A 14,062-nucleotide genomic window follows, 5' to 3' on the forward strand; every position below is an offset into this window, starting at 1 on the left:
ATAGTCAATATATATATAGCTTCGCGCCAATAACATAAATACGGCCTCGTGTCGATAACATAATAATACGGCCTCGCGCCGATAGTATAATAAATACAGCCTCGCGCCGATAACATAATAATACGGCCTCGCGCCGATAACATAAATACAGCCTTGTGCCTAATCGTTTCAGGTATTTACATTCTAAAAATAACTCTTTTATCATATATTCGTCAAACTCAATATAGCATAACTCGTCTTTCCAAAATACTTGAAAATGTGTTTTACATGTAAAAGCATACATATCATATCTTATTTCACGTAAAATAATATTCATGCCACACATGCTCTGTTAGAAGTCATACTTCATATTCTAAAATCGTGCTTTTATATCGTCTTATACATAAATATACGTTTCATTATAATAGCAGTATTTCCCAAACGTACATTTCATCTATAATATACAGGTATATCATATGCTTTTCTGAAAATAAATTTACTCATAATCAATAATAGTTTGCATGGAAAAGAACTGCTTTAGTTTACTCCCTTAACTAGCTACTGAGAAAGCCCCCTAAAATCTGAGGCTAACCCCCATATGACTTCCTGATCAACACCCTAAAACTCAAAACTCCCAGTATTAAACATTCGTATTTTCATGCGTACGTCAATTTTTATAGCTACCTCAAAGTCTAATTTGGCTTAAAAAGCCTTACCTCAACCCAGGGATGATTTCCAACTTCGTTTCCCTAACAATTTGCTCCGGGAAACTCATAGTGAACTTCTCCAGGAACGTCGTGGTAGCCTCAAATCTTCAATCCGGCGACTCGTGGGGCCAAAATCGAAGAGAGAGAGTGAGAGGGCTGAAGGGGAAAGAGAGAAGCGTGAAAAATGAATAAACAATCGGATTTTTTATATTTATAGGCGGCAAAATTCGTCGACGAGCCTGATCTTCGTCGACGAGCTCTTCACAAATTTCGTCGACGAAATCCACTGATCGTCGACGAAATTCAGTCAACTCCAAAACCCCTCTCAGCATTTTCTCGTCAACGAAGCCCTGTGTTTGTCGACAAAGCTTGGTAGCTTCCTTCTTTATTTATTTTGTTTCCATTCCCTTTTCTTTTCCTTCCAAAAATGCAATGTCGTCGAAGAAGTCTATGGCCTCCTTCTGTTTCTGTTTTTATTTCCCTCTCTCTTATTACTCAAATTTCCATTTTAAATTCGGGTTGTTACAATAATATAATATTATAATAAAATATATTATATTATATATATATATATATATATATATCATAACCTGAAGGGTCTTAGGATCCTTCAGGAAGAAGAAAGCAGAGGCGCAGGTCCCTCGTTTCCTCCGTCTTCTCTTTCCCACTCTCTTCAATCTCTTCTCCAATATTTGGCCGATTGAAAATCCGAAGATACCATTGGGTTCCTATCACTGCCACTAACAATCCTACTGGAGGGGATTTGTCGTAGGAGTGGCGTGGGTATATTTCCTAGGGTAAGGCCAATTTTCACTCTTACCTCAATTTTTCTTAAATCTTTAGTCCAATTGACTTCGTCGACGAGGTGACGTGGCTCATCGACGAAGCCCATAGTATATATAGCCCAAAGCTCAAATTTCCCCCTCTCTCTCTCTCTCTCTCTCTCTCTCTCTTCTCTATGGTTTCTCTCTCCTCTCTCTTCGATTTTGATTCCGACGTTCACCGGATCGATGATTTGAGGCCATCACGACGCTTCTGGGGAAGTTCTCTCCAAGTTTGTCAGAGCGGATCGTTGGTGGGGCAGAGTTAGAATTCATCCCTAAGTTAAGGTAAGGTTTTTTATGCAAAATTTGGTCTTCCTATAATTATAGGAAATGTTATTCATGGAAAAATACTGAAGTTTAGTTATGAGAGTTGTCGTTTTTAGGGTGTTGAATAGGGAACCCTGCGGGTGCAGGACGAGTGTATTTTAGGGGGGGGGGGGTTTCTTCTTAGAAATTAAATAAGGGAATAAACTAAAGCAGTAATTTTTTCATAAAAAATTATTATTAATTAGAAAAATTATATTCAGGAAAGCATGTATTATTTTTGTACATTACTGAGAAAATGCATATTTGAAAAAATACTACTATTATGTTGAAATGTATCTATATTAGTATGAAGTGTCAGAAACTATGATTTTAGAATGGAATGTATGGTTTATTCAGCATTGTGTGGCATGAATATTATTTTACATGAAAAGTATTATGTTATGGCAATTTTACGAATAAAGCATATTTTTAGAGATTATGAAATAATGCAGTACATGATGGTTTTAAAATACATGATAAACAAATTATTCATTCAGAATGATATGAATGAAATATTCGGCCCTAGGTCGTGATTGATAGCCGGTGCAAGGCTGTGTTATATGTATGATTTTGGTGCAAGGCAGTATTTACGAATGTTCAGTGTAAGGCCGCAGATATGAAAGAAACTGACGCAAGGTCATATGTATTTATGTTATTTCAGAAAATGCTGTCAATCTATTTATGTTAAACAAGTATATTATCATGTATTATATGTTATTAGAACCTGGACGATAGTTCAGTTTAGTTATAGGAGCACGGTACCGTAACTATACAGATAAGATATTATGTTCAGACTTGTACTAACCGCCCCACAAGGGGGTGGGAGATGGATAGTCGATGTGACTTTTAGTGTAGAGTTGTAGACATCCATTTGACAGTCCGGACTAGGGTGTGGCGGACCCATCGTGCTTGCAAACATTTTTGACTCGACAGTGGTCGGCTAGCCGTTGTTGAGTCCCGCCTGCGGTTGCAAAACCTGTCATTGGGGGGGGGGGGTAATACATGACATCAGCTAGCTATACATTATGGGTAAATTTCAGTATTATTAGTTATATTAGACATTTCATGATCAGTATAAATTATTAAAAATTATGAAAGTTATGATTATTCAGATATGTTATCATGAATGTTTTCCAGAATATGAAATGTACTGTATATGTATTATAACATTAAATGTTCATGTTGCCACACAACTGTATTTAGTTTATTTTCCCTTATTGAGAAGTGTCTCACCCCCGAACATTAAATAATTTTTAGGAAACCCAGAAAGACCGGTGGATTGAGGCCGCCGTTGAGTTAGTTGTGCTACCCTACTAGAAGGGTAAGTATGAACTAGGATCAGGAGATTTTGATGTGGGATCCTAGATATATTTTTGTATTTTTGGGAGTTTGTATATAAACACCATGTTTTGGATTATATTTAACTCTGGTATTATGTACTTTGTGGTTATAAGATAGTGATTTACATTTACTGCTGCCTAAGTTCCGCTGTGTTCGACAGGTGTCCCCGTTACCCACGGGTTCGGGTTGACTATTTTACTTATTATGATTTATTATATGATAAGATAAGCAAGTCATTACAATAATTATAAGCAAAAGCCCAATCACCACATCATAGTATTTGCATGTGTGTGTGGTGAGTCTCATCGTCAAGGATAAAAGCTGTTTTAAATAGATTATAGACCAATAGAAGAGTATCTAAATAAAACAAAAAAGTGAATCAAATAAAAAGCTAAAGTATGATGGAATGGATCCTCACAAAGTACTCCTAGGTCTCCTCGTCGTCATGATCATCATCCTCCTCCTCACCGCTCAACTCCATCTGGTCATCCTCCCTAATATCCTCGTCATTCATCTCTCTCAGCCGCTCAACGAGGATATGAAAGTTAGCCCGCACCTCAGACTGGAACCCGATGAGCTCGCTGTAAAGGGAGTCAAGTCTAGCCTGAGATGAAGATACCTGCTCTGTCATGGAGACCCTAATATCCTAGAATGACGCAGAGAGATCGGTAATGGTCACCATGATTTCGGCGTTGGACGACGCATGAGGTAGCTCCTGTGGGATCTCTTGAGCTCATGGGCCTCTCTTATGTGCAGTGGGCAACCACATGTTGCCTGTGAGCTTATAACCCATCAACAAGTGGCGGAGTTAAAGATGTCAGAGGGCCTGACTTTCTTGATGGTGGCAAATGGTGACCTATTAATCCTTTTCCTAATGAATAGCTTAGATAAGATGCCACTATAGGGTAAAATGATCATCTTTCCAACCGTTTTCACAAACATCCACTGTAGGATCAATCTGGGAAGATCTAGCTTCTTTCTGGTGAAAAGGCACCACATCACAAAACAATCCAAATAGGATACGTGGTCCCTCGATCCTGACTTAGGCAAAATGTGATACGAAATTAGGTGGTGAACCACCTTTGCCTCTAAGGTCAAGGATCTATAGCTGGAAGTGTGTGTCAAATCAACTATTGGATTTTCCATAACCAGATTGACAAAAGTGCTTACCGTGAAATCCTGTTCGCCAATCCAAGTGGAGGAAGAGTCAAGACAGATGAAGTCACCACACTGGATCTCAAAAGTCTTTGCCAGATAAGCATTGTCAAAATGGAGATCAGTCTCGAGTACTCTGGATTTGTAGCCCTGGCCATCTTGTGCAAGATTGGCGTAGAATAGTCAGATGAGAAAGGGGTACAACCGTCTAGGCTGGAAGGCAATGAATTCATACCAACCTTGATGGCGAAATATGTCTTGGACATTGTTGAAATGGGCTTGCATAAATTCAATGTCTAGGATCTTTCCTAGGATGGGATCTTTGAGGTGAAAGACCCTCTCATATTTGATACGCCGGTCGGGTGTGGGAAACCACTGTTCAAGTGGAATACCCGCAGCGGCACGTCTCTGATCTCTAGCCATAAAAAATCTCTCAAGGAAAGTTAGGCTAAAAGGAAGGGAAAAATGAGGAAGCTCTCAAGGTTATGGAAAGAAATGAACTGATTTTCATGAAAAACCATATATATCAGCGCGGCTCGGGTGCTTGGGCATAAGTTTGGTCGCACGAACAACTTTAAATATGAACCCCCATTGAGTCTTTTTGGTAGGCCGAGCACTGGCTTGATCGGCTGAATTTTAGGCGCCATTTTGTAAAATTGAGGGTCGGCTGCTTGAATTGAAAATGAACTGTTAGAACTGGTCACCTAAAATCCTCGTTCATTTACCCGAATATAAGTTTGGTGATGCGATGCAAGTTCAGTTGCCTAAACTGGATTGAACATGAATGTTTTGCAGCCCGAAGTATGGTCAACGGCCTGGTCAGATTTTCAAGTTCGGTCGACCGAAGTGCAAATGCACTGTGTGGTTCGATCACCCTAGCTTGGTCAACTTGTTTTGCTTTGACCATGAAATTAGGAATAAGTTCCCAAGAGGGGGGGGGGGGTGAAGTGGCTTTTAAAACTTTCGTTTTAGTTCTTTTAAAAGTCCTTAACTTCTTTTAATATTTAACCAATTCTTTTACTTGTTTATCTATTTTGTCAATCAAACAAGAACTAAGTAAACATTCAATCTTCAACCACAACACTTATTGCTTAACCAAACAAGTAATCAACTTTTTAACCAAACTAATCAATTTGCCATGATGATCAAACCAAACAGTCATAAGAATTCTTAGCTTGTGTGTAGCCTTGTTGTTAATATGAATTTGAACCAAGCCCTGTATATATGAATTTGTTCCTTCAATATAATATTTAATGCATCATTCAATCACTATTTCCAAATATTCAGAATCCAAATAAACTCTCAATTAATTTATCTTTAGGTGTTTAACCAAGTAACGTACTCCTGTATAGTTTCCGCAAAGAATGGTTCAACCAATAAACTTCTTTTTGGTTTTCACAAACTAGATAAAAATTAAACCTTAAGTTTGTTTGATTTCCAAATATACGTAGTTTATATGATTTTCAAATTTAAACCATCCACACAATTTAAATATGTACTGAAAATAAAGAATACGGAAAGAGAGAGTGAGACGAAAAATTTTACGAGGTTCGGCTTCAACACTGCTTACGTCCTCGCCTTTGGCAAAACCACCAAAGGATTCACTAAACCTATTCAATTGATGGGTGGAACAAACCTTTACAACACTCCTTGGTTAAGGTTAGAGCCTGACTTCTCCAAATGATATTCCCTCGCTCGGTCACTCCTTACATAGGCTAGAGCCGCCTCTCTAAGCAATATCCCCTTACTTAGCCAACGATCCAAACACCTTGCAATGTCAATGAACTACAAGAAACACAAGATAAAATCTACACACAAGTATACTCTCACAAAGAGCAAGTTAGTACAATTTTAGTACAATATACTTCAATGTAAAATATCAATATGGAATAGAATGAAGTTCAAGTGTAGAATTCACCAATATCCTTTTTAGATACAGATTAGCAGTAGGAATTCAGAAGAGGAAGGATTAGCACTTCAAAATATCTCAATAAAAGAGTTTTTCAATGAGTAAACAAGAGAACTTGTAAGAACAAGAGTGATTTCAGCTTTCTCAAACAGATTTTTCAATTCTTGGTATGTTTTTGATTTGCAAAATCATGTATTTATAGGCTTTCAAAAGTTTCCTTGTTGCTAAAGTTTCCTTAGATAATTTTCTAAGTTTTTAGAAAGTTTGGAGCACAAGAAACTAATGTTTAAAAAATAAATTTTGAAAATTTTCTGCCCATTAACAGTGTTCAGATGATTGAATTTTCGGGTTTAATCGTTTGAGGTGGTTCTTCCTCAAAAAATAAAAAAATAAAAAATAAAAAAAAATAAAATAAAAAATAAAATAAAAAAAAATTCAAATGACTGAATTTAAGCTTCGGTCATCTAAAGTTATTCTTCAGACGTCTGAAGTTACACTTCAGTCGTTTGAAGTGGTTCTGTGTGCTGTTCAGTCAACTGAAGTTCCTCTTGTGAACAGTGTTTGGTTGGCTAACAGCAGTGACCCCGTTTCAGTGTTTTGGCCATAACTTTTTCGGTATAATTAAAAATTAAGAGTTCTTGGTGTCCAAATAAAGTTAAGATAAAATCCTACAACTTTCATGTTGAACACATATTAAAATAAGGAGTTTTAATAGATAAAAATTCACCTCAATTCGGATGTATAAAAATTGACAACATTTGGAAAAACTCTTTTTGGTGCTTTTCATTCCAAAAATGATTCTAACATTTTTAAAATAATTTTTGACCTTATAAAAAATATTTTTCAAGTATTTTAAAAGGTATCTAGGTTCAAGAAGTTAACCTAAGAGATTTATAATATTTCGAATGATATTTTAAATATTAAAGCACTTACATGAGACTTCTAAGATATTAATATTCTAGGTTCTTGAGTCTTCATGCTTTGTCCTTGAATATTATCTATCTTTTCTTCAAGCTTTTATATTCTTTGAGCTTTCTCACTTTGCCTTTCTTTGGCTCTTTTGACTTTAATATTCCTTGGCTTTCAACAACTCATTCATGTCTTGATATTCTTCAAGGTTTAATATATCATCTCTAAATCCATGCTTTAGCTCTTTTAGGCTTCATTTGATCCTTGTGAGCACTTTGACCTTACTTTCTCATATATGAGCCCTGAGACAACATTACTCACACAAATATGTTAAATTCCACTTGTTTGTTAGCATCAAAACAAGATAACAAGATTTTAAGCTTTGTAAGGCCAACAATATCCCCCTTTTTGATGATGACAAATAAGGAGCAAAAATTTGAGTAAGCCTTAAAAAGGCTCCCCCTTTCAATAAGCTTCATCTTAATACGATCAATATTAATTTCATCAATCATGCTCATCACTTTATTTTGGTTTTACAAGTTTTTTCAATCAGTATTAAATACTTAAATACTTCTTTTGAATAGATATTATGTTCATGCTCAATTATACTCAATTTTTGCTTCACAACTTCTCCCCCTTTTGACATCAATCAAAAAGAAAAAAAATGATTTAAATTCAAATACAAATCATTTTGAGCATATCAATAACCATGTATTCCAAACATATGTACACACTCAAGTTATTGTTTTTTCAATATAGCATGTGTAGTGTGTAGCTCACAACATTTATTCAAGATACCAACTGATATTAATTTGATAGTTTTTATGATACCTATTTAAAATATAAAATTTAATTCATGATATCAATTGATTTATGATTCATGACACTCTCCCTGAATTCAATACATTCAGTTTTGTTATTTATTTTGCTTTTATCATCCTATGTAAAATATTGAATCATATCATGTATCAAATATCAATAGCATGTTAAGATCATCAATGTCACATCATGCTATTAGACATAATCATGCTCATAAATAATTTGACTTTGTGATACCAAGTGAGCTTTTAGATTTGATATCTATTGAAATTTTTAACATGTGAAACCAAAAATACTTTATAGATATCAAAGCTTAATATCACATAATGTGTAGTTCATGGATACCAATATAACTATTATATCTTTCATAGCTCATAGATAAAGAGCAGTATGTTTATCCATGTGATTCATTTAAAATCATACATGTTCAAGAATTATCCTTATATAAAAAATTTATGCTTAAACTCAATAATCTCATTCTTAATTTTCAACATAGTGAACCATACTTTTCAATATAAATCAAGTCAAGTTAATTAATACACATGTAGCATATAGCATATCAATACATCACATGTAGACAAGTAAGCATGTTAGCATGCAACATCAAGACGCTTATATAATAAGCTCAAATTTGATATTTTATTTATATTTTCTTAAGTTAAGCCTTGTAAAAAGTCATCCTATGATTTTGGCCAACAATGTCATTTTCTATTTTATATATGTGTGAAGTCATTATTTCATTTTTGGTACCCATATTTTCTTGGGTCCGGAGGATTTTTCAAGGGAGGTTTCTTTTATTTTCCATACTTGTTTGGTTTTAACACCTTTCCTCTTAAATGGACATTCAAACTTTATATGCCCTTTTTTCTTGCATTGATAGCATATGGTGTTTGTGTAGGCATTATGTAACGCCCCGACCCCCTAAGTGGGCCCAGAGTGCTACTAATCAATTCATTTGCCTAATAATACACATTCTAATATTATTTATGCAGCAGAAAACAAAACTAAAATCTTTTAACCAATACCACACCAGAGTATTCTACATCCATCTACGTTCTAACATACAACATACATCCACCTGTATCCACATAAATACATATATCCAGAACATAATCCCCAAATTTTAGTATGTTTCACAACCATCTAATACTCATAAGACTTAAACATAATACATAAAATATTTACATTCCCAAAACATCAAAATTATACCCTTTTCCTCAAAAGTGCTATAATAGCTCGAGCTCTCTAAGCTCGATCTCGTGGAAGTCCTGAAAAAGATTAGTTCATATTCGGGTGAGACACATTTCAGTAAGGGAACAATATATTAAAATAGTGTGTGACCAACATGAGTTTATGTATAACATATTATTTAACATTTGAAAAATCATTATCATAATTTATGAAATCATTCCCTGAACCTAATCAAATACATGCAAATGTTTAACCCACGAGATTACCCGAGAATAGGGGTGATTACCCGCCCATACAAGTAGCACCCCTTTACTCTGATATTTAGGCAACCCAAAGGTCGCAACTAAAGCATACTAGGGCACTCACCTTACTCAGTAAGCCCTCAAGTGATAAATTGATCTCGTATTCACACAGTTCATACAAAAGTTTATCGGCAAAGGCCCTAAGGATAGGGAAATCTACCTGCTTATACAAGTAGGTTCCTTCTGCCCTAGTACGTTATGCGGCTACTGCCACATCTGTGAGTACTAGTGCACTCACCTTACTCAGCAAGCCCTCAGGCTAAAGGTATGCCTCGCGCAATCGTAACATGTTCTACGTACATACATACTTCTAATATCATAATACATTATTATTTCTATCATTATTCAATCATACACATCTGTTCATATTCATGGCTTGACATTGCATTGCATTTCACTTTAAGTGACTCTTTCCCATTTTATATTGTTCATATTTCCCATTTCATTTCCATTTCATTCATTTCTCATTTCATTTCATTTCATTTCACACCCAACATCTTTCAGCTGTTTTACCCAGCATTTTTCAGCTACCATACATTTACCCAGTCACTTTCAGCTGTTACACATTTACCCAGCCACTTTCAACTGTTACACATTTACCCAACCACTTTTAGCTGTTGTACCCAGTATATTTCAGCTGTTACACATTTATCCAACTACTTTTAGCTGTTTTACCCAGCATATTTCAGCTGTTTACATGGTTGCATTAACACACACAAGCAACATATTTTATTTAATATTTTTATACTCAGTTCATTCCCTGTATATCATGCATCTCATACATATAACATATTTCCACACAACATTCATATTTACTCATGCCACACAATTTAGCCGTAAAATGCACACATTGCCTGAAAATAAGCCAACCCACAATTAACATTCATATACTAGAAAAAAAATATTTTTAATTTCTTGCATAATTATTCTGCAAAAAAAATATTTCACTTTCATTAGTTCAATTTCACATATACATATCTAATAACTAGTCTTAAATTCAGAAAAAAAACATAATTTAAATGGTTGACATTTTAAACTCATACTGAAAAATTTACACGTACATATAACACAATTTATTTTTTATTTAATTCATTAAAATTCTAATTTAATATATATTTTTTCTCTTACTTGAATTCTCGAACTACATTGACAGGGACTCCGGAAAAATACCTGCGGCGCTCACTCGGATCCTGAATCAAAAATTCTAGTTCCATGTAATTAATTCTGAATAAAATATTATTTTAATATTTTCTAAACCCATAAATTCTAAATAAATATATGTATACCCTTAAATATAGCCAAATTATCAAATTTTCCAAATTAATTAATTCATATCCCCAAAATACTACCCATCTAACCTTCCCTAGGCTCCACACACCTCTAATTAATATTTAAACTAATATTTAACACTCTCACTTAATTTTCTAAATTATGCCTGCGGGGCCCAAAATTACACCCGCGGTGCTCATCCGAGCCCTAAATCAAAAATCCTAATTTCATTTAAATTATTCAAATAAAATACTATTTAAATATTTTCTAGGGTCATAATTTTCAATTAACAGTTTTACCCGCAAATTTAACTAATTTGCCAAAATTTTCAAATCTCACTCTCCCTTTGGTGTAAGGCCTAGAAAATCCCAATTGAAAAATTACCTACGTCAAAATGACGACGACGACGACTAGGACCACATGGTGGTACCCGATCACCGATTTAACAATAGATTTAAAGTAAAATTGAGAAAATATAAAAAAATTACCTTTCCCCATGAGCAGTGTCTAAGTCATTCCCACGACCAATCTGCTTCAGTAGAAATGTCGACAGCAGAACCAGGAATCCAATGACATCTTCCATTTTTCGATCCGTTGCAAATCCCTAGAGAAATTGAGAGAGAGAGAGACGGAGATGGAGGTGGTTGGACGAGCGCAGAGAAGCTGGCGCAGGAAACAAATTTACAGAGGGGGGGGTGCGTGAATCTGCAAGTTTCTTCCTAAAGCTTTTTGCTTCAGGAAGTTTCCCATGTATATACATAACATAATATATTATATTATTATATTATTATATTATATTATATAATTTGATTATTTATAAAATATTTAATTATTTTAATTAATTAATTATTTTTAAATTTTAATTTAATTTAATTATTTATTGATTCATTTATTTTATTATTATTATTATTTTATTTATTATTTTTATTTATTTTATTATTATTATTATTATTATTATTTTTTTGATCATTACACATTAGAAGATGTGCAAGTATAGTCTTTGGATTCTTTTGAGAAATATCTCATGTAAGAATTCTTTTTCTTTTTATTTTCAATTCCATTAAAACCAATGTCTTCTTTATTTAGAGACATTCTTTGTAAACCAATTATCTTATCAAAGTTTTCCTTTCATTTTGTGAAGTTGTAAATAATTTTATCCTTATCTTTGATTTGATTCTTGAGATCATTTAACTCTATGTCTTTCTTGTTATCAATCTTCTTTAATGATTTCTCTAATTCTAGAGATAATTTTCTGATTCTATCTTCTAATTCAGAAATATACATATCTTTCTCATATACGGTAGAGGATAAGGATCGAAGGTCTTCTATCATTTGGTCATTCTTGCTTTCTAGTTTCTCAATTTTCAAGTTGTTTTCTTTTTCAGCAAGATTTTGGATTCTATTTCTTTCATTGCTGATTCATACTTATGTTCTAATTGCTTGAGTTTTGAGTCTTTATCTCTTTCAGAATTCTTTAAGAATTCTAACTCTTTCATGAAACTTTCATTCTTATTCTTTGATGAGGTGTTTTGTTTATTTTCTTTCATCAGCATCTTATGTACTTTGAATAGATCATTTTGAAGTTCATCATAAGATGATATACTCTCATCACTTGATTCATCACTTGAATAATTATTTGAAGATTTAGTTGAGGAGCTTTCTTCATTGTCCCTTCCATAAAGCATGTGTAAGCAACCTTTTGGTCGCTTGATTCATATTCCGAACTACTTGTACTATCCCAAGTAGTGGCTTTCATGACATTTTTGTTTTTCTTCTTAGACTCTTTATTTAGTAGTGGACATTCCGGTTTATATGTTCGACTTTATTGCAATTATAGCAGGTAGGAGTTTTATTTTTAGATTTCTTTTTTGCCGATTTCTTCTTCTTCTTCTTCTTCTTCATTTGATTCAGATTTGGATTTTCTTTTGAATTTATTCTTTCTTTTAAGAATTCTTGCTAGCTTCTTAGATATAAAGGCTAGTTCATCTTCATTTATTTCTTCTTCATTACTAGAATTTTCTTTTGAGGTTTCAAAGGCTATTGTTTCTTGAGCTTTGGTTTTCTCACTCTTTTCATTCATTGCCATTTTGTATGTGAGGAGAGAACCTATAAGCTCATCTAAGGATGTGTTTTTCAGATTTCTACTTTCCATTATAGCAGTAGCCTTTGGTTCCCACATGGAGGGAAGGCCTCTTAGAATTTTTCTTATCATCTCATAAGTAGTGTAAGTTTTTCCTAAGGCATTTAGGGAAACTATTATATGAGTGAACCGAGTATACACGCTGGATATGGATTCATCCGGGTTCATTTTAAACGCTTCATATTCGCTTGTGAGCATATCAACCCTATTATCCCTAACATCCGTTGTTCCTTCATATGTTACTTCTAGCTTATCCCATATCTTCGTAGCTGATTTGCAAGCCATTACTCGATTAAATTCATTGATATCTAAAACACAATATAGAGCATTCATAGCACTAGAGTTTATTTGCAACATTTTATAATCTCTTTCAGTCATGTTTTCTTTTCCTTTGGCATTTGTTTTCCATTTACTAATGTGGTAGGAATTAGATTACCATCCGTGAAAACCTCCCAAGCTTTCCAATCCATGGTTTGAAGGTATATTTGCATTCTCTTTTTCCAAAATGTGTAGTTTTGTCCACAAAAGATTGGTGGCCTAATTGAAGATTGTCCCTCTCCAAAGGGAGCTATGCCTATGTGAGCCATTAGGATCTTTCTATAGTTACTTATTAAGAACTACTACAATCCCGCTCTTATACCAATTGAAATTAGGAATAACTTCCCAAGAAGGGGGGTGAATTGGCTTTTAAAACTTTTGTTTTAGTTCTTTTAAAAGTCCTTAACTTCTTTTAATATTTAACCAATACTTTTACTTGTTTATCTATTTTGTCAATCAAACAAAAATTAAGTAAACATTCAATCTTCAACCACAACACTTATTGCTTAACCAAACAAGTAATCAACTTTTCAACCAAACCAATCAATTTGCCATGATGATCAAACCAAACAGTCATAAGAATTCTCAATTTGTGTGTAGCCTTGTTGTTAATATGAATTTGAACCAAGCCCTGTATATATGAATTTGTTCCTTCAATATAATATTCAACGCATTATTCAATCACTCTTTCCAAATATTCAGAATCCAAATAAACTCTCAGTTAATTTATCTTTGGGTGTTTATGGTTTCCGTAAAGAATAGTTCAACCAATGTACTCCCTATTGATTTCCACAACCCAAATCAAAATTAAACCTTAAGTTTGTTTGATTTCCAAATATACGTAGTTTATATGATTTTCAAATTTAAATCATCCACGCAATTTAAATATGCAC

Source organism: Malania oleifera, chromosome 3 (assembly GCF_029873635.1).
Source record: "Malania oleifera isolate guangnan ecotype guangnan chromosome 3, ASM2987363v1, whole genome shotgun sequence".
In the NCBI taxonomy this organism is placed as follows: Eukaryota; Viridiplantae; Streptophyta; class Magnoliopsida; order Santalales; family Ximeniaceae; genus Malania; species Malania oleifera.